Source organism: Tursiops truncatus, chromosome 8 (assembly GCF_011762595.2).
Source record: "Tursiops truncatus isolate mTurTru1 chromosome 8, mTurTru1.mat.Y, whole genome shotgun sequence".
Taxonomy (NCBI): domain Eukaryota; kingdom Metazoa; phylum Chordata; class Mammalia; order Artiodactyla; family Delphinidae; genus Tursiops; species Tursiops truncatus.
The window spans coordinates 17,975,578-18,003,555 of record NC_047041.1 but is presented as its reverse complement, the minus strand read 5'-3'; the positions used below and the strand labels follow the sequence as shown (position 1 = coordinate 18,003,555).

The 27,978-nt window shown below is 38.8% G+C and overlaps 1 pseudogene; it reads right to left on the bottom strand.

Moving 5' to 3' along the window:
* On the bottom strand, nt 1-27,978 carry LOC109550973 (NXPE family member 1-like; annotated as a pseudogene).

The following is a 27,978-nucleotide window of genomic DNA, read 5'->3' as shown; positions in this document are numbered from 1 at the left end:
CTATGGAGAGTGGCCCTTGGTGATTTTTCTATATTTGTAATTTGGCAAAAGCAAGTTAAAAAACATTTCAGTCTCATTTCCAATCACACGATCCGGAGGGTGGATATTCTCAGTGCCACATGCAATGGTTTTATCCCAGGCATCAGTCACATTCACAATGAGATCTTAAAACATACCTTTCAGGATAAGTGAGTTAATACAGCCTCAAAAGTCACAAGTCTCTCTCCTTCCATATGCACATCATTGATGTTTTCCATCCCACTTTGGTGTCTGGACTTCTCAGGAGCAGACATTCAATGGCTTTTTTCTTTTCAATAAATTAATTTTATTTATTTTTCGCTGCATTGGGTCTTCGTTGCTGCACATGGGCTTTCTCTAGTTGCAGTGAGTGAGGGCTACTCTTTGGTGCGGTGCATGGGCTTCTTATTGCAGTGGATTCTCTTGTTGTGGAGCATGGGCTCTAGGTGTGCGGGCTCAGTAGTTGTGGCTCGCGGGCTCTGGGGCGCAGGCTCAGTAGTTTTGGCACGTGTGCTCTGCGGCAGGTGGGATCTTCGCAGACCAGGTCTCGAACCCGTGTCCCCTGCATTGGCAGGCGGATTCTTAACCACTGTGCCACCAGGGAAGCCCTCAGTGGCTTTTTGACCCTGTGAATGAAAACACTGATAAGAAATGATCTGGAGTTCCGGCCAAGGGGGATGAGGATGACTGCATTGTTTTCTGCGCTCAGGTCAGTTTCTGGGTGATGTGTTTATCTTTCACTGAGAAAAAATTCAGCGTGATAAAGTCCTTATCTTTTCCACTGAATGTGAATGTTTTTTCTGCATCTAGAAGTACATATTTCTCTTCTTTTTTAAAAAAATTATTTTTTATAAATCTGCCTGACCCAAAGCTCTCAACCAGGGCCACCACTTGCTCTGGTACAGCCCACCAGCTAGGAATGGTTTTTATATTTTTGAATTGTTTTGTTTTAAGGGATTACATAAATACCTACATAACCTTGATTTTGCCTCTTGGCCCACAAAACCTAATATGTTAACTATTTAGCCTTTTATGGAAACAGTTTGCAATCCCTGATCTTAACTACCAAAGACTGAAAAAAAATCTTTTCACTCAAATGGGAAAGGCAAGTAGGCCAGTGGTTCTCAAACTTTAGCATAGGTCAGAATCACCTGGAAGCCTTGTTCTGGTACAGATTGCTGGGCTCCATCCCCAGTGTCTGGAGTGGGACCAGAGAAAGGGCATTTCTTTCTTTCTTTTTTAAATTAATTTTTAAATTGTGTTATATTTGACATATAACATTATATTAGTTTTAGGTGTGCAATGTAATGATTTGATATTTGTATATATGGCAAAATGATCACTACAATAAGTCTAGTTAACATCTGTACCGATACACAGTTACAAAATTTTTTTTCTTATGATGAGAACTTTTAAGATCTATTCTCTTAGCAACTTTCAAATATGCAATATATCAATAGTATTACTATTAACCATAGTCACTGTGGTATGCATTATACCCCCATGACTTATTTACTGTATAACTGGAAGTTTGTACCTTTTGACCCCCTTCACGCATTTTTCCCAACCCCTCCCCCCTCCCCCCACTTCTGGCAACTACCAGTCTGCTCTCTGTATCTATAAATGAGCTCAGGTTTTTTTTTTTTTTCTTGTTTTGCTTTTGTATTATACATATAAGTGAGATCATACAGTATTTGTCTTTCTCTGTCTCACTTATTTCACTTAGCATAATACTCTCAAGTTCCATTTATGTTGTCACAAATGGCAAGATTTCATTCTTTTTTATGGCTGAAAAATATTCCATTATATTTATACCACATCTTCTTTATCCATTCATTTGTTGGTGGACACTTAGGTGGTTTCCATGTCTTGGCTATTGTAAATAATGCTGCAGTGAACATAGAGGTGCATACATCTCGAATTAGTGTTTTTGTTTTCTTTGGATAAATACCTGGAAGTGGAAATGATGGATGATATGGTAGTTCTACTGGTTTTTCTTTTGGCCGCACCATGCGGCATGTGGGATCTTAGTTCCCTGACCAGGGATTGAACAGGGATTGAACCCAGGCCCCCTGCAGTGGAAGTGCAGAGACTTAACAGCTGGACCACCAGGGAAGTACCCTGTAGTTCTATTTTTAATTTTTTTTTTTTTTTTTTTTGGCCACGTTGCACGGCTTGTGGGATCTTAGTTCCCCTACCAGGGATTGGACCCGTGCCCTCGACAGTGAAAGAGCAGAGTCCTAACCACTGGACTGCCAGGGAGTTCCCCATTTTTAATTTTTTGAGGAACCTCCAGTTACATTCCCACCAACAGTGCACAAGTGTTCCCTTTTCTCCATATCCTTGCCAATGCTTGTTATTTCTTGTCTTCTTGATAATAGCTATTCTAATAGGTGTGAGGTGGTATCTTATGGTGGTTTTGATTTGCATTTTCCTGATCATTAGTGCTGTTCGGCACCTGTAGGCCATCTCTGAATTGTCTTTGGGAAAATGTCTATTCAGATTCTCTGCCCATTTTCTAACCAGGTTGTTTCTTTTTTTTTTCTTTTCCTTTTTTCTTTTTGCTGTTGAGTTGTATGAGTTCTTTATGTATTTTGGTATTAGCCCCTTATCAGAAGTACACGTTCTTTTATTTTTTAAAATAAATTTATTTATTTATTTTTGGCTGCGTTGGGTCTTCGTTGCTGCGCACGGGCTTTCTCTAGTTGCAGTGAGTGGGGGCTACTCTTCTTTGTGGTGCGTAGGCTTCTCATTGCGGTGGCTTCTCCTGTTGCGGAGCACGGGCTCTAGGCGCGTGGGCTTCAGTAGTTATGGCACACGGGCTTCAATAGTTGTGGCTTGCGGGCTCTAGAGCGCAGGCTCAGTAGTTGTGGCACACAGGTTTAGTTGCTCTGTGGCATGTGGGATCTTCCCGGACCAGGGCTCAAACCCATGTCCCCTGCATTGGCAGGCGGAGTCATAACCACTGCACCACCAGGGAAGTCCCTACACGTTTCTTAAGTAATCCACTTCCATGACGGTAGAAACACACACACACACCTGTTTACTGATGGTAAATAAACCATATATATATTTTTTTATTTTAAAGAAAAGAATAGAATTTGTCACTTTAAAACGTTTGACTGTAGTAGCCATATATCTGCCAAGTTTAACTTTCTCGAGCAACTAGTCCCCCCCTCATCCCACCAGGTGAGCTGTCATTCTGTCAACCTGTCAGGCCTGGTGCCCTGTCTTTCCACCACATGGGTTGTGGACACATGGCTAGGGGTCCCCTGGGCCAAGTGATTGGTTTGGGGATAGGCACATTGCCCATACGGATTTCTGCCCGGAATAGGTACCTGGATGTTAGGGGAGGAAAATCCTTTGTTCCTGTAGCGGTGGATGAGCTAGAAGGATGTGCCTCTGGGTCTTTGGGCAGCTGCCTTTCTTTCTGCATGGTGAAGGGCTTCTCTGAAGAAGGAAACCAGCCCATAACCAGAAGCAAAGTCGAGAGATGAGCTCCGGTGACACAGTGTGAGTGGTGGATCCAGCTCTCACTTTGAATCCTTGTATCCCACTTAACGTGATAATACCCTTTCTTACTTAAACTGATTAGCGGTAGACTGTTGTCATTAACAACTGAGAGAGTCATAATGAATCCAATGAGCCAGTGGTTAAAGTATTCACTCTAATGTTTTCAGAGATATTTATTAAACATCATTTATGGGCCTGAAGCCCACTACCCTATTCCTCTATACTTAACAACAACAAAAAAGGGGTCATCAAATTGTGACTTGTTAATTTTAAGTCAGTTAAGAACAGTATTCTCCCTTTCAGGGAAATAAATGATATTTATTACAACAAGAGAAGAGAATATACAATAGTTGCTAATTTTTTTGAGAAATCTCTCTCTAGAAATGATGCTTGCTTGCTGTTTTAATGTTTAAGTAGAGGATCAGAGAGGGACTCTGCCCACTGAACTTGCCTCAAACGAGGTTCTGGAGTTATGATTGGATTCACCAAGGACCATTTATTTCTACCCCAGGGCCTAAGCAAAAATAGTCAGAAACTTCACCCTATTGTGTGCACAGAACTTGGTTGTTCAACCCTTGGTACTAAGTGAGTTCCCAGCTTACAGTGGGGGTGGGATGATGGTGTCACAGTGTGGCAGATGGCTGAAAACTGCAAAGTAATATTTAATGTTGCGTAGTCCTGCCTTGGAAATGAGTGAACCTTTGATTGGTGTCCTGAAATTTCCATCTCATTGCCTAACAAATTTCAGAGTTAGCCCAGCACAGAAAAGGAACTCATCCCAGATTTTGGTAAGGTTTTAAAACACATGACAAGATAATCAAATTTTGAGCATGTTGCCTAAAAAGGGCAGATCTCTAGCTCAGATGAATTAAAACTTCAATGACAGAACTTTTTATTAGAACATGTGAAGAGGAAGAATATTTTTAATATTCCTTGTGACAGGAGAAGTGAAATTTTAAAAGTAACTCACAAGTTGAAAAGGCCGATGAGCCCAAATAAGACCATTAGCATAGGAAGATCACATTTAAAGAGATTCAAAAAATGATGCTTGAATTTTAAAATTAAGATAGAAGAAACGTACTTTCAGAAACTGTTGGAAAGTAGTCAATCCTGTGGTGTAGAGGTATAAGTCAGTTTTCCTTTCAAAGAGTCATTGATGACATTTAATTTTCTGTTAGCAAATTTCTGCAATCCGTCCTCCTTCCAAAGGGCAACCACTGGGAGGTGAGAACTTATCTCAATCTTTTGTTTCCCCCCATCTTTTCACTCTCTGGTAAAACAAATACCCTCATAAGCAATGTTCAGCCCTGCTTTTTTTTTTTGCGGTACGCGGGCCTCTCACTGTTGTGGCCTCTCCCGTTGCAGAGCACAGGCTCCGGACACGCAGGCTCAGCGGCCATGGCTCACGGGCCCAGCCGCTCCGCGGCATGTGGGATCTTCTCGGACCGGGGCACGAGCCCACGTCCCCTGCATTGGCAGGCGGACTCTCCACCACTGCACCACCAGGGAAGCCAAGCCCTGCCAAGCCCTTGGCTTTTTTTGTTACAGACCTTCCTGTACACTTGCAAGTATCAGAAACATCAGCCATACATTTCTCCTACCTCGGCACGTGGAGGAACGTAGCACAGCTACTTTGTTAAGGATGGCTATGTGCAGGTTTCAACTGAAAGACATTAAAGAATCTCTCAATTTGTGCTCATTGGCAAGTGGTGGCTGCATGCCTGCTCTTTCCTCACCTATTTATCAAGGGCCTGCACCATAGTTCTGCAAGGCTCAGAGATGAAAACAATATCTCCTGCTCTTAAGTAGCCTACAGCCTAGTGTGAATCCAAGTATGAAAGGCAATACTATACAGACTCTTCACCATTGACTCTGAGGTTAGGAGAGCAGCCTTTAGCTCTGAAACAAGGCAGTTAACTGACCTGGACACTCAAGACACTTGCCTTGTCAATATTGTGATTTAATGAACTGAGTTAAGCAACTAGAGTTGTCTCTGAAGTGTGGACGTTACCTAAGTTCTAATGAAAAGATTTCAGACAGTAACTCCCAGGAAATCTCCTCCTTACAAACAAAAGAGTCAACACATGCTGATTATTTGGGATGTTGGAGCATTTTCCATTAGTTTTAACTGTACTTTGAACATTTACAAATCTTCTTTCTCCCTTCCATCCTCCCTACATAACAGCAAATTATATTTCTTTAGTTATTCATCCCTGTTGAAAGCAGGTGCAAGGTGCCTTAGCTAATAGTCTACAACTACAAAGGTCTTGCACAACTATCTTCCCCCCATAATGCATACCAAATACTCTCACGTTGTCCAGTCTGTCATTCCCATACCTTCCACCCTTGTACTTTGAATCCTTGAACACTTAGACATGGGCTGTCCAGCACTCCTCTGCATGTGTGTCATTTTTTAAGAAGCTTCTTTCAGATGTGGTACATATATACAATGGAATACTACTCAGCCATAAAAATGAATGAAATAACGCCATTTGTGGCAACATGGATGGAACTAGAGATTATTATACTAAGTAAAGTAAGTCAGAAAGAGAAGACAGATACCATATGATATCACTTATATGTGGAATCTAAAATATGACACAAATGAACTTTTATGAAATAGAAACAGACTCACAGACATAGACTTGTTGTTGCCAAGGGGAGGGGTTGGGGAAGGGATGGAGTGGGAGTTTGGGATTAGCAGATGCAAACTATTATATATAGAATGGATAAACAACAAGGTCCTACTGTATTGCCCAGGGAACTATTAATATATTCAATATCCTGTGATAAACCATAATGGAAAAGAATATAAAAAATGTGTATATATGTATAACCAAATCACTTTGCTGTACAGCAGAAGTTAACACAACATTGTAAGTCAACTATATTTCAATAAAAACAATAAGAAGCTTCTTTCCAGTAGGAAGTGTGGTTGTCTTATGAGAACTGAGCATGTACAATCCACAAGGACTTCTCAGCATTCTTTCTTGGGCTCCTACCCATTCACTGAGCCAGTTGTTAGTTGTAATCTCGCATTGCTAGATTATAATAGTTAGGGTCCTCTCACTGTTCCCAATGTCCAGCTACCAGTAATTTTACTCCTTCCTATAGTTTGTCTTTCTTTCACCAAGTTTCTATTCATAAAACCTTGCTGAACTTATTTATATTCTGTTACCTTTTTATTCTTTCATTCCCCACTACCCTAATCTATGTATTTCCTAATTGGTATATTCCCTGTTTTCCATAGTAATACAAGCAAGAGTAAGGTTTACATTTTCAATAAGTAGATTTGTTAAAATGGTTTGAAAATTATTCAAGAAATAGAAACTGGCGTATCTTGAGGCAGACTGCGTTGGTTCAAACCCCAGTTCTGCCTCTTGCTGGTTGGGTTAGTCATTTATTCTGTTTCTTTAAGCATCCAGAGAGTGAGTGTAATAGTGGTACACAGGTTGTATTGAGAGGGTTCTGGCATTGGGTTCAAATCTTCACTGTCACTTATTTGCGGTCTGATGTTGGTCAAATTTACTTAACCTTTCTAAGTCACAGTGTGCTCTTCTGCAGTTCAAGGATAATGATAGCACCTGCCTCTTGGGATTATTGTATGGAATATGACATTCATGTAAAGCAGTTAGCACAGTGCCTGGCACACTTTAAGTGCAGAAAAACATGTTAGATATTCTTAGGAAAAACACACAGCAGGGCCAAAGCTGATAAACTAAAACTCAGATATGTAAAATAGTATATAGCTTTCTAACTTTTTTGTGACTGGATGAATATTGTTTCTGCTATTGAGGGGACAAAAGTGAAATTTCCCATCACAGGTCAATGTCTCTTCTAGTATCTTTCAGATAAATGGTATCTTTCAGGTTATTTCCCCATTTTGCTGGTAAATGGACAATCTTGGAGGATTCCTCTCCCTGCCATATTCCTCTTGATTGCCCTGTCTTCCTCATTCTTTACCTCTATCTGGGCACAGAGACACTTACATGACCTCCTGGTAGAAGGAAAGATTTCTATCCTAAGAAAGGGCTTTCTCGGCTGGCTCCCACTGAACTCTGATCCATGTGTAATTTGTGCCACTTCATCTCTGAGAGTCTTCTTCTGTCTTTTCTGCAGCTGTTGTTGATGTCTTTGTGGCCGATGTAGCTTGTGTTTTCTAGTCAAGGGAAGTGCAAGATGACCCACTGATTCCTGAGCTCCCACTTGACTCCTACTGATACTGATGCCCTTATGTGACCCAGCAACATTGCTCCCTTCTCCCCTCCCCTTTCATTTTCATTCTATTATATGTTGGCACAAGGTACCTGCAAGCCATTCTTTTATCAAAGTTCCAAATGGAAAAGGAAATTCAAGTCTCCTCTTTGCTTTTGGCATGACCTCAAACTATCTGGAGTATTTTTATTGCAAACCTTACCCAAGGTTTGACAGTGGGAGATATGGGAGGCAGGGGAACAGAATTGAGGACTCTCCTTGATAACCTCTCTCTCTCCTCTCCCAGCTTCTCTTCCCAGTGGCCAGGGGGCTTTCTACTTTTCCTTTCTATGTGATGTGAATGCCATATCTTCTTTTTTGCCTGTTCTATGGGTTTTGTAAGACTCTGATCAAGTTGGCCAGATTTGACTCTCTTGATATATGAAAGATATTAAATACACTTTTGAGGTATTGTCCCCTCAAAAAACAAACAACCAGACCTAGCTTTCAGATCTTTTCTGTTCCTATGTGCTAGAATTCTGAAGATCAAACCTGAGCAATACTTCTCTGTCTCCCCAAAATGTTGAATGAATGCTGTTGATTAGGCAGGATAATACAACATATGGGAAATGAAACTTACATCAGTTTAATATTTCAAAAATATCGTCCTTATTATTTCTGTTCGTTATAGAAAGGGATCATCACAAAGTAGAAAAAAATCATTTGTAATCCCATCTCCAGGAAGTAATCACAGTTAATAATGTTTTCTAGCTGGGTGCTAACTGGGTGACTTAGAGCAAGTTACTTTACTATCTGATGCTCAGTTTTCTCCTTTGTTAAATGGGAATAACTCCTTCTCTTCCTCCCACAGAGGGTTGTTTTGATTCAAGATGGCATTTTTATCATGGAGGGAAATTATTATATACAATTGGTTCTGATTCTTCCTTTCTGTTCCTGTTGTAATACTCTATTATTGTAATTTATGTATCTTTATAGTACATTTTAATACTTGGTAAAACAAATATTATACATCTTTTATTATCTTATTATACATCTTTTAAAATAATTTCTGCCAATTATAACTTGTTTATTCTTTTAAATGAACATTGCAATTATTGTGTTAACTTCTTAAACACTTTATTGGTATTTTCATTAAGATTACCTTAATGTTTATGTTATTAAACATTCAAATAAACAGATTTTCTTTTCTGGACCTTGGTAAAGTTTGGTAGTTTTCGTCATATAAGGTGTTTCACATTTCTTATTAGAAGTTTCCTAGGCCTTTTATATTTCTGATGGTTGTTTAAAATGTGACATTTTTCCTGTTAAATTTCTTAACTGATTACTGGTGGTATATAGAAAAAAATATTGTTGATTTTTGTATATATGTATATATTTTTAACATCTTTATTGGAGTATAATTGCTTTACAATAGTGTGTTAGTTTCTGCTGTATAAGAAAGTGAATCAGCTATACATATACATATGTCCCCATTTCTCCTCCCTCTTGCGTCTCCCTCCCACTCTCCCTATCCCACCCCTCTAGGTGGACACAAAGCACCTAGCTGATCTCCCTGTGCTATGCGGCTGCTTCCCACTAGCTATCTGTTTTACATTTGGTAATGTATATATGTGCATGCCACTCTCTCACTTCGTCACAACTTACCATTCCCCCTCCCTGTGTCCTCAAGTCCATTCTCTACATATGCATCTTTATTCCTGTCCTACACCTAGGTTCACCAGAACCTTTTTTTTTTTTTTTAAGATTCCATATGTATGTGTTAGCATACGGTATTTGTTTTTCTCTTTCTGACTTCCTTCACTCTCTCTGTATGACTGTCTCTAGGTCCATCCACCTCACTACAAATAACTCAATTTCGTTTCTTTCTTTGACTAATATTCCATTGTATATATGTGCCACATCTTCTTTATCCATTCATCTGTTGATGGACACTTAGGTTGCTTCCATGTCCTGGCTATTGTAAATAGTGCTGCAATGAACATTGAGGTACATGACTCTTTTGGAATTATGATTTTCTCAGGGTACATGCCCAGTTGTGGGATTGCTGGGTCGTATGCTAATTCTATTTTTAGTTTTTTAAGGAACCTCCATACTGTTCTCCGTAGTGACTGTATCAATTTACATTCCCACCAACAGTGCAAGAGGGTTCCCTTTTCTCCACACCTTCTCCAGCATTTATTGTTTGTAGATTCTTTGATGATGGCCATTCTGACTCGTGTGAGGTGATATCTCATTGTAGTTTTGATTTGCATTTCTCTAATGATGAGTGATGTTGAGCAAATTTTCATGTGCTTCTTGGCCATCTGTATGTCTTCTTGGGAGAAATGTATATTTAGGTCTTCTGCCCATTTTTGGATTGGGTTGTTTTTTTGATATTGAGCTGCATGAGCTGCTTGTATATTTTGGAGATTAATCCTTTGTCAGTTGCTTCCTTTGCAAATATTTTCTCCCATTCTCAGGATTGTCTTTTTGTCTTGTTTATGGTTTCCTTTGTAGTGCAAAAGCTTTTAAGTTCCATTAGGTCCCATTTGTTTACTCTTGATTTTATTTCCATTACTCTAGGAGGTGGGTCAAAAAGGATCTTGCTGTGATTTATGTCATAGAGTATTCTGCCTATGTTTTTCTCTAAGAGTTTTATAGTGTCTGGCCTTACATTTAGGTCTTTAATCCATTTTGAATTTATTTTTGTGTATGGTGTTAGGGAGTGTTCTAATTTCATTCTTTTACATGTAGCTGTCCAGTTCTCCCAGCACCACTTATTGAAGAGTCTGTCTTTTCTCCATTGTATACTCTTGCCTCCTTTATCAAAGATAAGGTGACCATATGTGTGTGGGTTTATCTCTGGGCTTTCTATCCTGTTCCATTGATCTATATTTCTGTTTGTGTGCCAGTATCATACTGTCTTGATTACTGTAGTTTTGTAGTATAGTCTGAAGTCAGAGAACCTGATTCCTCCAGCTCCGTTTTTCTTTCTCAAGATTGCTTTGGCTATTCGGGGTCTTTTGTGTTTTCATACAAATTGTGAAATATTTTGTTCAAGTTCTGTGAAAAATGCCATTGGTAGTTTGATAGGGATTGCATTGAATCTGTAGATTGCTTTCGGTAGTATAGTCATTTTCAGAATGTTGATTCTTCCAATCCAAGAACATGGTATACTTCTCCATCTGTTTGTATCATCTTTAATTTCTTTCATCAGTGTGTTATAGTTTTCTGCATACAGGTCTTTTGTCTCCTCACGTAGGTTTATTCCTAGGTATTTTATTCTTTTTGTTGCAATGATAAATGGGAGTGTTTCCTTAATTTCTCTTTCATATTTTTCATCATTATTGTATAGGTATGCAAGAGATTTCTGTGCATTAATTTTGTATCCTGCTACTTTACCAAATTCATTGATCACCTGTAGTTTTCTGGTAGCATCTTTAGGATTCTCTATGTATAGTATCATGTCATGTGCAAACAGTGACAGTTTTACTTCTTCTTTTCTGATCTGGGTTCCTTTTATTTCTTTTTCTTCTCTGATTGCGATGGCTAAAACTTCCAAAATTATGTTGAATAATAGTGGTGAGAGTGGGCAACCTTGTCTTGTTCCTGATCTTAATGGAAATGGTTTCATTTTTTCACCATTGAGAACAATGTTGGCTGTGGGTTTGTCATATATGGCCTTTATTATGTTGAGGTAAGTTCCCTCTATGCCTACTTTCTGGAGGGTGTTGAATTTTGTCGAAAGCTTTTTCTGAATCTTTTGAGATGATCATATGGTTTTTATCCTTCAGTTTGTTAATATGGTGTATCACATTGATGGATTTGCGTGTATTGAATAATCCTTGCATTCCTGGGATAAACCCCACTTGATCATGGTTTATGATTCCTTTAATGTGTTGTTGGATTCTGTTTGCTAGTATTTTGTTGAGGATTTTTTCATCTATATTCATCAGTGGTATTGGCCTGTAGCTTTCTTCTTCTGTGACATCTTTGTCTGGTTTTGGTATCAGGGTGATGGTGCCTCATAGAATGAGTGTGGGAGTGTTCCTGCCTCTGCTATATTTTGGAAGAGTTTGAAAAGGTTAGGTGTTAGCTCTTCTCTAAATGTTTGGTAGAATTCACCTGTGAATCCATCTGGTCCTGGGCTTTTGTTTGCTGGAAAATTTTTAATCACAGTTTCAATTTCAGTGCTTGTGATACATCTGTTTATATTTTCTATTTCTTCCTGGTTCAGTCTTGGGAGGTTGTGCTTTTCTAAGAATTTGTCCATTTCTTGCAGGTCGTTCATTTTATTGGCATATAGTTGCTTTTAGTAATGTCTCATGAACCTTTGTATTTCTGCCGTGTCAATTGTTACTTCTCCTTTTTCATTTCTAATTCTATTGATTTGAGTCCTCTCCCTTTTTTTCTCGATGAGTCTGGCTAATGGTTTATCAATTTTGATTATCTTCTCAAAGAACCAGCTTTTAGTTTTACTGATCTTTGCTATCGTTTCCTTCATTGCTTTTTCATTTATTTCTGATCTGATCTTTATGATTTCTTTCCTTCTGCTAACTTTGGGGTTTTTCTGTTCTTCTTTCTCTGACTGATTTAGGTGTAAGGTTAGGTTGTTTATTTGAGATGTTTCTTTTTTTTGACATAGGATTGTATTGCTATAAAATTCCCTCTTAGAGCTGCTTTTGCTGCATCCTAAAGGTTTTGGATTGTTGTGCTTTCATTGTTATTTGTTTCTAGGTATTTTTTGATTTCCTTTTTGACTTCTTCAGTGATCTCTTGGTAATTTAGTAGTGTATTGTTTAGCTTCCATGTGTTTGTATTTTTTACAGATTTTTTCCTGTAATTGATATCTAGTCTCATAGCGTTGTGATTGGAAAAGATACTTGATACGATTTCAATTTTCTTAAATTTACCAAGGCTTCATTTGTGACCCAAGATATGATCTATCCTGGAGAATCTTGCATGAGCACTTGAGAAGAAAGTGTATTCTGTTGTTTTTGGTTGGAATGTCCTGTAAATATCAATTAAGTCCATCTTGTTTAATGTATCATTTAAAGCTTGTGTTTCCTTATTTACTTTCATTTTTGGACCTGTCCATTGTGAAAGTGGGGTGTTAAAGTCCCCTAGTTTGATTCTGTTACTGTCAATTTCCCCTTTTATGGCTGTTAGCATTTGCCTTATATATTGAGGTGCTCCTATGTTGGTGCATAAATATTTACAATGTTATATCTTCTTCTTGGATTGATCCCTTGACCAGTATATAGTGTCCTTCTTTGTCTCTTGTAATAGTCTTTATTTTATTTATTTATTTATTTATTTATTTTTATTTATTATTATTATTTTTTTTGCGGTACACAGGCCTCTCACTTTTGTGGCCTCTCCTGTTGCAGAACACAGGCGCTGGATGCGCAGGCTCAGCGGCCATGGCTCACAGGCCTAGCCGCTCTGCGACATGTGGGATCTTCCCGGACCGGGGCACGAACCCATGTCTCCTGCATCGGCAGGCTGACTCTCAACCACTGCACCACCAGGGAAGCCCAGTAGTCTTTATTTTAAGGTCTATTTTGTCTGATATGAGAATTGCTATTCCAGCTTTCTTTTGATTTCCATTTGCATGGAATATCTTTTTCCATCCCATCACTTTCAGTCTGTATGTATCCCTAGGTCTGAAGTGAGTCCTTGTAGACAGCATATATACGGGTCTTGTTTTTGTATCCATTCAGCCAGTCTGTATGTCGTTTGGTTGGAGCATTTAATCCATTTACATTTAAGGTAATTATCAATATGTATGTTCCTTTTACCATTTTCTTAATTGTTTTGGGTTTGTTATTGTAGGTCTGTTCCTTCTCTTGTGTTTCCTGACTAGAGAAGTTCCTTTAGCATTTGTTGTAAAGCTGGTTTGGTGGTGCTGAATTCTCTTAGCTTTTCCTTGTCTGTAAACCTTTTAATTTCTCTGTCAAATCTGAATGAGGTCCTTGCTGGGTAGAGTAATCTTGGTTGTAGGTTTATCCCTTTCATCACTTTAAATATGTCATGCCACTCCCTTCTGGCTTGCAGAGTTTCTGCTGAAAGATCAGCTGATAACCTTATGGGGATTCCCTTGTATGTTATTTGTTGCTTTTCCCTTGCTGCTTTTAATATTTTTTCTTTGTATTTAATTTTTGACAGTTTGATTAATGTGTGTCTTGGCATGTTTCTCCTTGGATTTATCCTGTATGGGACTCTCTGTGCTTCCTGGGCTTGATTGAATACTTCCTTTCCTATATTAGGGATGTTTTCAACTATAATCTCATCAAATATTTTCTGTCTCTTTCTTTTTGTCTTCTTCTTCTGGGACCCCCTATAATTCAAATGTTGGTGCATTTAATGTTGTCCCAGAGGTGTCTGTGACTGTCCTCAATTCTTTTCATTCTTTTTCCTTTATTCTGCTCTGTGGTAGTTATTTCCACTATTTTATCTTCCAGGTCACTTATCTGTTCTTCTGCCTCAGTTATTCTGCTATTGATTCCTTCTGGAGAATTTTTAATTTCATTTATTGTGTTGTTCATCATTGTTTGCTTGCTCTTTAGTTCTTCTAGGTCCTGTTAAACGTTTCTTGTATTTTCTGTATTCTATTTCCTAGAATTTGGATCATCTTTACTATCATTACTCTGAATTCTTTTTCAGGTAGGCTGTCTATTGCCTCTTCATTTGTTTGGTCTGGTGGGTTTTTACCTCACTCTTTCATCTGCTGTGTGTTTCTCTGTCTTCTCATTTTGCTTAACTTACTGTGTTTGGGGTCTCCTTTTGGCAGGCTGCATGTTCTTAGTTCCCGTTGTTTTTGGTGTCTGCCCCTAGTGGCAAAGGTTGATTCAGTGGGGTGTGTAGACTCCCTGGTGGAGGTGAGTAGTGCCTTTGTTCTGGTGGATTAGGCTGGATCTTGTCTTTCTGGTGGGCAGGACAGTGTTCAGTGGTGTGTTTTGGGGTGTTTGTGACCTTATTATGATTTTTGGGAGCGTCTCTGCTAATGGGTAGGGTTGTTTTCCTGTCTTGCTAGTTGTTTGGCATAGGGTGTCCAGCACTGTAGCTTGCTGGTTCTTGAGTAGAGCTGGGTCTTAGCGTTGAGATGGAGATCTCTGGGAGAGCTTTTGCTGTTTGATATTACATGGGGCCTAGAGGTCTCTTGTGGACCAGTGTCCTGTACTTGGCTCTCCCACCTTGGAGGCTCAGGCCTGACACCTGGCTGGAGCACCAAGACCCTGTCAGCCACTTGACCAGGTACGTGGAGAGTTTCTTGCCTTTTGGGAAGTCTGAGGTTTTCTGCCAGCGTTTAGTAGGTGTCCTGTAGGAGTTGTTCCACATGTAGATGTATTTCTGATGTATTTGTGGGGAGGAAGGTGATCTCCATGTCTTACTCCTCCCCTATCTTGAAGCTCTCTAGACTTTTGTATATTTTAAAACTAATTACCTTAATGACTTCTACTAGTCAATTTTCATTTGATTTACTTAGGTTTTCCATTTAAAGAAGCATGATCTGAAAATAGAGAGTAATTTGTCCCCATGTTTCTAAAATTTACCAATTAAAAGAATTCTTCTGTCCTTTATTGCATTGGCTAGAACTTCCAGGAAAGTGCTAAATAATAACCAGCACACTGCTCTTGTTGCTAAATTTAATGGGAATGGGCTCTAGTATTTCATCATTAACTCTAGTATTGGCTATCTCTATACAATAATTATTCTCTAATTGATTAAGGAGGTTTTCCTCTATTGTCAGGAAGCTTTTGTATTTATTTTAATATTTCATTTATTTTTTATCTTTGCATTTATTAAAAGAACTATTTTTAATCTTCTGAGGTACTGAAGTGACTAATTAACTGACTGGTATATTTTACATGCTACTGGATTAGCATGTTATATAGGGAGATTAGTTTGTGATTTACATTTTTGTGCTCTATTTGTTGGACTTGGGGATTAGAGTATTGCTGGTTTGGGAAAATGAATTGGGCAGTGTGCCGTCTTTCTCTGTACTCTGGAACACTTTAAGTGATATGTGAATTATCTTTCCTTGAAGCTGTGCTAGAACTCACTAGTAAAGTTGTCTAGACATGGTACTGCATTTGGAGTTATTCCCTAGGCAAAATTTTCCATTTCTTCCATGGTTGTTGGTATCCACATGGACTAGTTTCTCAAATCATTTCTGGAAGGTTATGTGTTTTTTAGAAAATCCTGTGTTTCATCCTTATTTTTGGAATTTTTAGCTTAGAGTGGTGCATTTAAATTTCTTATAGCATTACAGGGTACTTGTATATCTGTGAATAAAGCCTGATTCTCATTTTTAATGATTTGAATATATTTTCTGTTGTCTAAATCTGTAAGCTTTGTCTATTTTATCGATATTTTCAAAGAAATTATTTCTTGGATTTATTTATCATATCTATTTTTGTTTTCTAATAATTTCTACATCATTATTTTTACATCATTATTAATGCATTTCTCTTTATCTCTCAGGTTTCTCTTCTTTTTTTGACATTTTTTCAAATTTATTTTCATTTTCTGTTTTTAAAAATAAATATATTTAAGGCTGTGAGATTTCTTGTGAATGTAGTTGTCCTCACCATATCAATTTTGATTTGTAGATGTTGTTGCTTTTATAGGTGTAATGTTCTATAGCTGCACTTATTTTTAACTTTTGTAAAAATTGAGTATAATTTACAAACATTGAAATGCACATATTTGAATAGTACAATTTGATAAGTTTTTTATTGAAGTAAAATTTATGTACAGTGAAATGCATTTCTTAATTGTACCATTTGTTGAGTTTTGACAAGTCTGTGTAACCAACACACCAAGCAAGATGCAGAGTCCCTCCCTTGAGCTTTCCTTCTGCCCGCTTCCAATCAGTCCCCCACTGGGCAACCACTGTTTGGATTTCTATCACCAGAGTCATTTTTTGATTCTCGAACTTCATACGAATGAAATCATACAGTAGTACTCTCTGTGTCTGAGTACTTTCCCTCAGCATAATGACTTTTAGGTTGATCCATATTGTTGCTTGTATCAGCGGCACATTTTTTTTAAACTGCTGAGTTTTAAAATTACTGAGTTTTAAAAATTGTATCGTTTGTACCACAGTTTATCCTATGTCCTCTGGATGGACTTTTGAGGTCTTTCCAGTGTTGGACTATAATGAATAAAGCTGCCTGGACATTCCTGTAAAAGTCTTTTTGTGGATATGTTTTCATTTCTTTTGGGTAAATACTTAATGGCATTGCTGGACCAAGGGGTAGATGTATGCTTAATTTTAAAGAAAGTGCCAATCTTTTTCCAGTAGTTGTACCGTTACAGACTCCATCCGGAAATGCATGAGACTCCAGTTGTTCACATCCTTACTAATAATTGGTATTGTCAGTCTTTCATTTTAGTCATTTTGGGGGGTATAAAATAGAATCTCATTGTGTTTTTAATTTGTATTTCTCTGTTGTCTAATGATATTAGGCATCTTTTTGTGTGCTTCTTCTTGGCCATTTATATAGCTTTTTTTGTTAAGGGTTCAAGCCTTTTGACTATTTTTAAATTGGATTGTCTTTTAGCTATTTGAGTTGTAGGAATTCTTTATATTAATATGTTCTGGATATAAGTTCTTTGTCAGATTTATGATTCTAAATATTTTCTTCTAGTCTGTGGTTTATCTTTTCTTTGCGATGTCTTCTGAAGAATAGGAGGTTTTAATTTTAATGAATTCCCTTCTTGTAATTTTTTTCTTTTATGGTTATTGTTTTTTGTGTTACATTAAAGAAATTTTTACCTACCTGAATATTGCAAATATATTCTATATTTTCATGTAGAAGCTTTACAGTTTTAGCTTTTATTGATCCTATCATTCATTCCCAATTAACTTTTGGGATGAAGTGTAGAGTCAGGATTCATTATTTTTTACCCAGTAGCTCTTTGGTTGTTCCAACACCATTTGTAGAAAAAACTATCCACTTCCTACTGAATTATCTTGGTGCCTTTGTTGAAAATCAGTTGAGAATTTCCCTGGTGGCGTAGTGGTTAAGAATCCGCCTGCCAATGCAGGGGACATGGGCTCGAGCTCTGGTCTGGGAAGATCCCACATGCCACAGAGCAACTAAGCCCGTACGCCACAACTACTGAGCTTGCGCTCTAGAGCCCATGAGCCATAACTACTGAGCCTGTGAGCCAAAACTACTGAAGCCTGCGCACCTAGAGCCTGAGCTCCGCAACAAGAGAAGCCACCTCAGTGAGAAGCCCGCGCACCGCAATGAAGAGAAGCCCCCACTCGCTGCAACTAGAGAAAGCCTGTGAGCAGCAATGAAGAACCAATGCAGCCAAAAATAAATAAAATAAATTAGATTAAAAAAGAAAGAAAATCAGTTGAATGTATCTTGTAGGTCTATTTCTAGACTTTCTAGACGGTTTCTGTAGTTGCAGGTTTGGTATTCTCTTTGACCCATGAATTGCTTAGGAATATGCTGCCATCTTTAACAACAACTCTAACTTATGACCCTGAAGACCATTATGTTGGAGCCAGATCAGGACTGAGGCTGAGTAATAATGTCATCCTCTAAAGCAGTAGTTCTAAAATTTAGCCGTGTTACACAGGGAGTTAACAAACAAGAATAGATTTGGCAACCCTATTCCAGACCTAATTTTCAGTGTAAAAACTGGAGAATATCTCTTTTTAAAAAGCCCTCCAGGTGATTCTAAGACATCCAGTCAATTTGAGAACCATTGCCCTAAGCACCACCTCTTACAACAAAGAGCAGACTTATAGTTACATGCTGAGACCTCAGTGGGTTCAATCTGTTCCATTATTTCAGTGTATAGACTAGACCTTCAAAAAAGGGAAACAGAAAATTAGCCTGTTACTTCTTCAGGTATTGAAATGAACATGAACCTCACATCATCTTTGAATGACCTTCTTTTTAATTTGGGAGGACGTAATATCTATTATTGTTGTGGTGTAGTTAAGAGATTTTTTATGTAGGAAACAATTGGATTCTGGATGACTGTTTTGCTGTTCAAGTACGGTGACTTAAAGTTTTAGGGAGAACTGTTTGGGGCATGGAGGCAGGTGCCTTATCTATTCCAGGGCTAATGGATCAGGGAAGCTCCAAGAAAGCCAAGAGAGCTGTCAAATGAAGTGCATTACAGTTCAGGACCAGAGGGAAGGCTTTTGGAGAGACTTACGATCTCATTATATTGGTGAGACTATTAAAAAAGGAGCCCAGCTTCTGTGCTCCTTAGTTGTGGCATGTGAACTCTTAGTTGCAGCATGCATGTGGGATCTAGTTCCCTGACCAGGGATCGAACCTGGGCCCCCTGCATCGGGAGTGCAGAGTCTTAACCATTGCGCCACCAGGGAAGTCCCCTAGATGGTTTTCTTGTGTTGTTGTAAATCTGGATTGTGAATCATACTATGGTTGGTGAGATTTACCATGGGAATTATGTGTGGTTTGGTTTGAGTGTGTGAATTCAGAAAGAGTTTGTATTTGTTTCTGTCAAGTTCCCCTAGGGAATTAGCCCCAGCTTACTTGCTTATTTATTTACTTAGTTATTGGATTGAGGTTTCCTGAATTGAACAGGTAGTATGGATTAGAATTTCAGATCTTTATCAAGGCAGGTCTGTGCTTACTAACTCATAAAGGGAGACTTCCCTTTTTCTATCAGAATCTAGGACAAGACAGACAAACTTCTTTGTCATCTTTCATGGGTATATTTTTTTCCAGTTCTCCCTTTCTCTGAGAGTAGCCCTTTGAAGGTTTAGGCTTATGCAGGGATTTCAGGCCCCTTTCTTCCTGTCGGAGTGAAAATAAGAAAGCCAGTGAGGCTAGAGGGTAATGAATGAGGGACAATGATGGCAGGACATGAAGCCAGAGAGGTGATGAGAGGCAAGAACATGTAAGGCCTTGTGAGTCAGGACAAGATTTTTTGCTTATACTCTCAGTGAGATGAAAAATCATTGGAGGGTTTTGAGGAAAGATATGACATGCACGAATGTGATCTGATTTGTATTTTAAATGGATTTGTCTGGTTGCAGTTAGAAAATAGATTATGGGGCCCAAGGATGGAAGTAGGGAGACAAAGTTGAAGGCTATTGCAGTATTGCGGGTGAGAGGTGATGATGGTGTACACTTGGGTGGTTATGGTGGAGGTGGTGAGAAGTGGTAAAATTCTGGGTATGGTTTGAAGGTGGCGAAAATAGGATTTGATAATAAACTGAATATTGAATATATGGGAGAGACTTCAAGGGTTTTAGGCTTAGACAACTGGCAAGAAATGTATTGCTATATGCTGAGATGAGGAAGACTGGATAGAACAGTTTGGTGGAGGAAAATCAAGAATTTGGTTTTGGACACTTAGATCATAAGCTTGAGATGCCTGTTAAGCCATACAAATGGAGATGTAGATTGACAGTTGAATTTATGATGCTGGGAGACATGAGAGGAAATGTCCACATTATATATATAAATTTGGTAATTGCCAGGTTATGTATGATATGAAATTCTGTGGGATTTTATAAGATTATTCATTTTAAAAAGATGTTATAAATCACCTAGAATTTCTGGGTATTTTGAGCAGATGTATTTTTAATTAGTTAATTAATTAATTAGGCTGCCTTGGGTCTTCATTGCTGCACGCAGGCTTTCTCTAGTTGCAGCGAGTGGGGGCTACTCTTCGTTGCGGTGCGCGGGCTTCTCACTGAAGTGGCTTCTCCTGTGGCGGAGCACTGGCTCTAGCTGTGTAGGCTTCAGTAGTTGTGGTGCACATGTGCTCCACGGCATGTGGGATCTTCCTGGACCAGGGCTTGAACCTATGTCCCTTGCATTGGCAGGTGGATTCTTAACCACTGCGCCACCAGGGAAGTCCTAGCAGATGTATTTTTAGATTACATTGTCTCTACTGTGTTAGAAGAAATAAAAGTATATATATATTTTAAAATGCAGTAAAATACATATAAACATAAAATTTATCATCTTAACTATTTTTAAGTGTACAGCTTAATAATGTTAAGTATATTCACATTGTTGTGCAACTAATCTTCAGAACTTTTTCGTCTTGCAAAACTGAAACTCTATGTGCATTAATAACTATTCCCCATTCTATTCCTCCCAGCCCCTGGCAACTACCATTCCACTTTCTGTTTATATGAGTTTGATTACTCTGGATACTTCATATAAGTAAAATCATACAGCATTTGTCTTTTTGTGACTGGCTTATTTTACTTAGCGTAATGTCTTCAAGGTTCATCCATGTTATAGCATGTGTCAGAATTTCCTTCCTTTTCAAGACTGAATAATATTCCTCTGTGTGTGTGTGTGTGTGTGTGTGTGTGTGTGTGTGTGTGTGTGTATCAATCACATTTTGTTTATCCATTCGTCTGTTGATTGACATTTGGTTTGCTTTCACCTCTTGGCTGGTATGAGTAAAGCTATTATGACCATGGGTGTGCAAATTCTCTTTGACACTCTGCTTTTAATTCTTTTGGGGATATATACTTAGAAGTGGTATTGCTAGGTCATTTGGTGATTCTATTTTTAATTCTTTGAGGAACTGCCATACTGTTTTCTATGGTGGCCACACCATTTTACATTCCCACCAATAGTGCACAAGGGTTCCAATTTTTCCACCTCCTCGTGAACATTTGTTATTTTCTGTTTTTAAAAATTTTCTATAGCAGCCACCCTAATGGGTGTGAGATGATATCTCATTGTGGGTTTGATTTACATTTCTTTAAATGATTAGTCATTTAAATCATTTCTTTAATGATTAGTGATATTGAGCATCTTTTCTTTGCTTGTTGGCCATTTGTATATCTTTTTTGGAGAGATGTCTTTTCAAGTCCTTTGCCCATTTAAAAAATCAGGTTGTTTGGATTTGTGTTGTTGAGTTGTAGAAGTTCTTTAATACATTCTGGATATTAGCTCCTTATCAGGTATTTAATTTGCAATTATTTTCTTCCATTCCATAGGTTGCTTTTTCACTCTGTTGATTGTGTCTTTTGATGCACAGAAGTTTTATATTCTGATGTAGTCAAATTTATCTAATTTTGCTTTTGTTGCCTGTGCTTTGGGTGTTATATCCAAGACATCATTGCCAAATCCAATGTCATAAAGCTTTCCTTGTTTTCTTCTAAGAGTTTTATAGTTTTAGGTCTTAAATTTAGGCCTTTGATCCATTTTGAATAATTTTTTTCCATGGTCTAAGGTAAGGATCAAACTTCATTCTTTTTGCATATGGAATCCAGTTTTTTCAATACTTTTTGTTGAAAAGACTGTCCTTTATCCATTAAATTGTCTTGGCACCTTTGTCAAAAATCATTTGACTGTATATGTGAGGGTTAGAAATATGTTCTTGTTCTCTCCTTTCTGTGGATGAAAAATGTTGCCTGCCATATCAGTAAACAAAGCCCTAGGCCACTGCAGCCACCCCCTACTGTGTGCCCTGAGGGAAGTCAGGATGGAAAGCAGGGCACTGGCCCTACCTAGATGGTTAAGGTGCATATAAAAGGGATGATTTCAATAGCCCAGACTCTTGCATCTTCCCATACACAAAAAAGCTCACTAAATTCATTAACTTGAGATATCTGGTTTTCTTTAATCAACAGTAATCTTTTGATGTTCCAACTACCTGGTTTTTGTTGCAAAAACCCCTATATATCCTCGCTCCTCCCTTAACCTCTTTGGAGCTGTCCCTCAGAGCTATCTGAGAGACTGTCTTCCAAGCTTCAGCCCTCAGTTTTGTCCATCAAATAAAACATAATTCTCAACTTTTAGGTTGTGCATTTTTTTTCGGTCAACATCTCCATTAAACAAGTCCATTTTTATTTTGCCTACTAAATATCTTCTGAATCTCCCTACTCCTCTTTATTTCTGCCAGTGTCACCCTGGCTTATGTTATCATCCTATCATCCAGGTTACAGGAATAGCCCGAAAACTTGTTTCCTCCTTTACTTAAAAAAAAAAATTACCCCAACAAACCAGCTTTATTGTGATATAATTCACATAGCATAAATATACCCATTTAAAGTGTACAATTCAGTAGTTTTTAGTATATGCAGCCATCTCTAAAACCTAACTGTAGAACATTTTTCTTCTATCCCAAATCACAAATACTCTTGACCCACTCTAACCTGTCATCCAATTTGCAGCTAGATTGATCTTTTTTTTTTTAAAGCTAATCTGATTATGTTCCCCTCCCCCATTTCCCTACACAAAAAACCCTTCAATGGTCTACTATCTCCTTACAATAGACCAAAATCTTTGGTGTGACTTTCATTCCACACTGCCACCTGCCCTCCCCCTCCCCGCCGCCCCAATATCTCCAGCTCCATTTCACATCACTCTCTCCCATAATACGGCACTATGATATGGCCACACCATGCTTTACCCTTCCTCATGGATTTTCAGATGCTTTTCTTTTTCTCTGCCCCATTCCCATCTCTATCACCTTCCCAACTTTTATATCTCAGCTCAAATACTGCTTTCTCAAGGAAGGCTTCCATGACTGCCCTTCCCCCTACCACACATCCAGATGAGCTTAGGGTCCCTCTGTTAGCCTCAGATTCCTCCTCTAGAATATAGGCTCCATGAGGCCAGGTGCTGGTACAATCACTGTATCCCCAGTGCCTAGCACGGTGCCTGCCACTTTGCAGACATTTCATTTGTTCAGCTAATATTATTGGGTGCTCACTATTTGTCAGGCACCTTTCTAAGTGAAGATATGCAAAAGAGCATGGCTGGAAGTCTGAGTCCTTGACTGTAACTACCTCCAGAAGCTGCCAAACACTGGCTGTGTACTAGGTCTGGTGTGGGAAGTGGGACGGCTTTCCCCATGAGACCTGTCAGGTAAAGCCTTTGCAGTTACCTGTGGTCAGGCCTGAAAGATCATACATAGGATTTTGGACAGGAGCTGGACTCCTCAGAGATTAGGGGATGTTTTTCTCTTGAGAAATTGGACGGGCCAAGAGAAAAGCTTCCAGGTACTGGTGTGTGTGTGTGTGTGTGTGTGTGTGTGTGTGTGTGTGTGTAGTCCACTGAATAGGCCTTTTGCCACCTTATCACTGCACAGTGAGATGTTCCTGTTGACCAGCCCCATCCATGTACATAGAGCATCCGTGTTGATTTTCAAGTGCCCAATGAAAAGATATGAGCAGACATCTAAGGATTTCAGGTATTTGATGAATACCTCCTACTTGAAAGAGAGACTAAATAATCACACAGATAAAAGAAATCCAGAAGCAACAGGGACAATGTAAAGAATAAAATAAAATTTCAAAAAATGTATCATCATAATAATAATCTGAATGTTTTCGTCATGTAAGAGAAAATATTGCATCCAGGAAATAATGGGATGCTGTGAAAAAGTATAACCAGAGAACAATTAAGAGCTCTAAAATGAAAAAAAATATAGTGACTGAAAAAAAAAAATCAACAACAGAAGTGCCAAAAGATAAGATCAAGAAAATCTGGCAGAAAATATAGCAAAAGATACAGTGGTATACAGTAGAAAACTTAAGTTTACAAGGTAAATCCAGGAGATACAATAGACTATTAGGAATTCCAGAAGGAGAAAATAGAGAAAATGCCAGGAAAATACAATATTTCTGAAATTAAGAGTACTAGCCTCCAGTTTGAAAAGATCTAGGGTGTGTCCAGCACAATAAATGAAAAAAATCCCTACTCCTACCCACCTTAAATTGAATAATCACAACACCAGGGTATAGAGATGATTCGAAGAAAAAAGGTGAGGAGAGAAACAGATGACATAGCAAGTATTAGGAATCATAATGGCACCAAACTCTGTAGTTAGAGAAAACTGAAAAATAACGGACTTTAAAATTCTGAAGGAGAATCATTAATCAACTCAGAAATCTAAACCCAACCAAACTTTCCAAAAAGTGCCAAGGTAGAATAAAGATAATTTTAGATAAGCAAGAAGTAAAAATTAAATTTTTCTTTTCTAAGAAAGTTTTTGAAAGATATGCTTAGCCAAATGAGCAGTAAACTCAGGAGACTGGAGATGCTGTACAGGGAAGTGGTGAGGAGTTCCTAGGTCATTTTCTTCCTTGTATAGCAGGTGGAAAGCAGTCATTCCCAACCAGAATAGATGGCAAAGGGCTCCGGGCAAGAATTCTGCAGGGATAAAGATAGACTTGAAACCTTATCTGATGCCGTCAATGTTTTGGAAAATAAGAATGGAAGAATTTTGACAGTTATGATGGGGGATGTGGACAAATTAAAGATAAATACATAGAAAACAAAGCAAATGAAATTCCAGTAAAACCAAAAAATTTGTATTTTTTTTGAGAGGGTAAGGAAGGTGTACTACTTGGCTCAGCAGATAGCAAAATTTAATTAGCAATGCAAAACACTACTAAGTTAACTTAGTAAAGCCCTTGTGTATAGTTAGAGAAAGTAGTAAAGGAAAATGTGGTGCAAGTGTGATGTAAGAGAATGAAATCTTTTACAACCAACCTAGGGAATTGATATAAAATACCAAAATGGCAGAAGGAAGACATAGCAGTGTTACAAACACTGCTAGAGACCTACCTGGGGTCCATTCTTCTCCTAACAGAACATACGGTAGCAACATGCTTAGCAAAAAAAATTTATTTCCTTGCCTTTCTTGTCAGTAAGTGTGGTCATTTTATATCAGTCTAGCCAGTGATACATGTGACACATGATCAGAAATCATTGGGTGGCAGATGCAGCTGAAATGTGTCCTTTGCCCTTCCTCTTCTTGCCTGGAATACAATTGAGTTGCTGGAGGTGCAGCATCCATCTTGAGACACTGAGGTGACAAGGATGAGAGAGAAAGTCATGTGCTAATGAGGGGAGTTAGAGCAGAAAGGTCTCAGATGGGTCCTGATGGCGTATTGGGTTGTGTGCCATCCCTGCTTTGCCTCTGGGCTTCTTTTACCTGAGAAAATCCCTGATTTGTTCAGAAAATTGAGATTTATTCAGAAAATTGAGTCGATTGTTCATAAAATTGAGATTTGTTTAGAAAATTAAGTTGATCAAGCTACATAAGCATAATAGCTAAAAACTATGGTGGTAAATAATGTTTAAAACAGTTAAAATAATTCAGACTGATTGTATGGGGGGATGGGGAGAGTGTGGTAGAAACTGCTGGGTTTTGGTACAATTGATGCTGTAGTGAGCTCAATTTGATGTCTTGGACAATGCATATGTATTAGTTTAATAAACAGATTAATAAGAAAGAAGACTATCTTCCTGCATGCAACACTTTGATATCTTCCTATTTTACTTGAAATAAAATCCAAACTCCTTTAACAGATTCTTCATGATATGGCTGGCCCCGGCCACCTTCCCTCCTCATCTTTCATCATCTTCCTCCTTGTCTAACCCCCAGCCGCATTACCATCTTTCAATTTTGTAAACGCCCTTTTAGTAAATTTGCACATGAAGTTTCCTCTGGCTCATTCAGGAGCCCAGGAGGAAACATGACAGGCGCAAACTTGGTGACCCAGGAGAGTTTAATAAAGGCGAGATTTAAGGAAACCAACACGGGATGATGCAGTACTTTGGGGCCTACAAGGGCAGGGAACCATCCATCCCCAGGCCTGAACCACCTGTATGGAGAAAATCACCTGACAGAACTGTGGCCTTTAGGAGAATAATGCTGATAACCCCACAGGTATTTGAACACTGAGAGTGCAGCGCTCACTGTTAATTAAAAGGATTGGAGTGGTTGCTATAGGAACATGTCTCAATGCACATTAGTTTGAAAGCTTGCTTGCGCTATGTAAAAGTCTCTGCCCTTCTTGACTGAGTCTCTGGTGGTCACATGATCAGGGCCTCACAGAGCATGTGTTGAGGCCTCACATAGTAAAAGGCTTCTTTTTAAACAAAATTTTGTTGAAGTATAGTTGATTTACAATGTTGTGTTAATTTCTGCTACACAGCAAGGTGATTCAGTTATACATATACATATATATTCTTTCTCATATTCTTTTCCATTATGGTTTATCACAGGAGATTGGATATAGTTCCCTGTGCTATACAGTAGGACCTTGTTGTTTATCCATTCCATATATAATAGTTTGCATCTGCTAATCCCAGACTCCCACTTCATCCCTTCCCCACGCACTCCCCTTGGCAACCACAAGTCTATTGTCTATGAGTCTGTTTCTGTTTCATAAAAGTTCATTTGTGTCATATTTTAGATTCCACATATAAGTGATATCATATGGTGTTTGTCTTTCTCTGTCTGACTTACTTCACTTAGTATGATAATCTCTAGTTCCATCCATGTTGCTGCAAATGGAATTATTTTGTTCTTTTTTGTGGCTAATATTCCAGTGTGTGTGTGTGTGTGTGTGTGTGTGTGTGTGTGTGTGTGTGTGTGTGTGTGTGTGTGTGTGTGTATACCACATCTTCTTTATCCATTCATCTGTTGATGGACATTTAGATTGTTTCCATGACTTGGCTATTGTAAATAGTGCTGCTATGAACATTGAGATGCATGTATCTTTTTGAATTATAGTTTTGTCTGGGTGTATGCCCAGAGTGGGATTGCTGTATCATATGGCAACTCTGAGGAACCTACATACTGTTTTCCATAGTGGCTGTACCAATTTACATTCCCACCAACATTGCAGGAGGGTTCCCTTTTCTCCACACCCTCTCCAACATTTATTATTTGTAGACTTTAGTAAAAGGCTTCTTGGACACGAGTATCCAGGTTCTCACACAGTTCAGCACTTGAATTTAAAATGAGGGCACAATCAGTATTGACTTGCAAGGTGCCACTGGCAAACTGGCCTGTGAAGATCACCCTGTCATAGCCTTGGTTCCTTGCCCTCCAGAGAGCCTACACCCCTTCACTGGGGAGGATGAGCAGGAGAGACAGAGACACCCGGCCCTCCCAGAACAGGGTGAAGCTGACAAGGTAGGTGCCATTGTTGAAGTCTGTCACCTTTCCCGAAGCGCCTGCCTTCAGGGCTGGGGAGGACATCCTGGCCCTCAGGAAACCCCCGCCATATTCCTTCCTGCGTCCCAAGTGGTCCCTCACCTCCAGCAGGACGTCTAGCTGATCCCCCCTGCAGTATGTGTCTTGAGGGCTGAGGAGGGTGGCTTTGCTGTGTGTGGCGCTGGTGGTGGAGCTCACGTGGGTGAAGGGTCTGGGTGGGATCAGCTGGTCTAGCTTCTCCATGATCCCCTTTATTCTCAGCTCAGTCTCTGTTGGTGAAACTGCTGGATCCAGTGGTACTTCATGGTGTAAGACCAT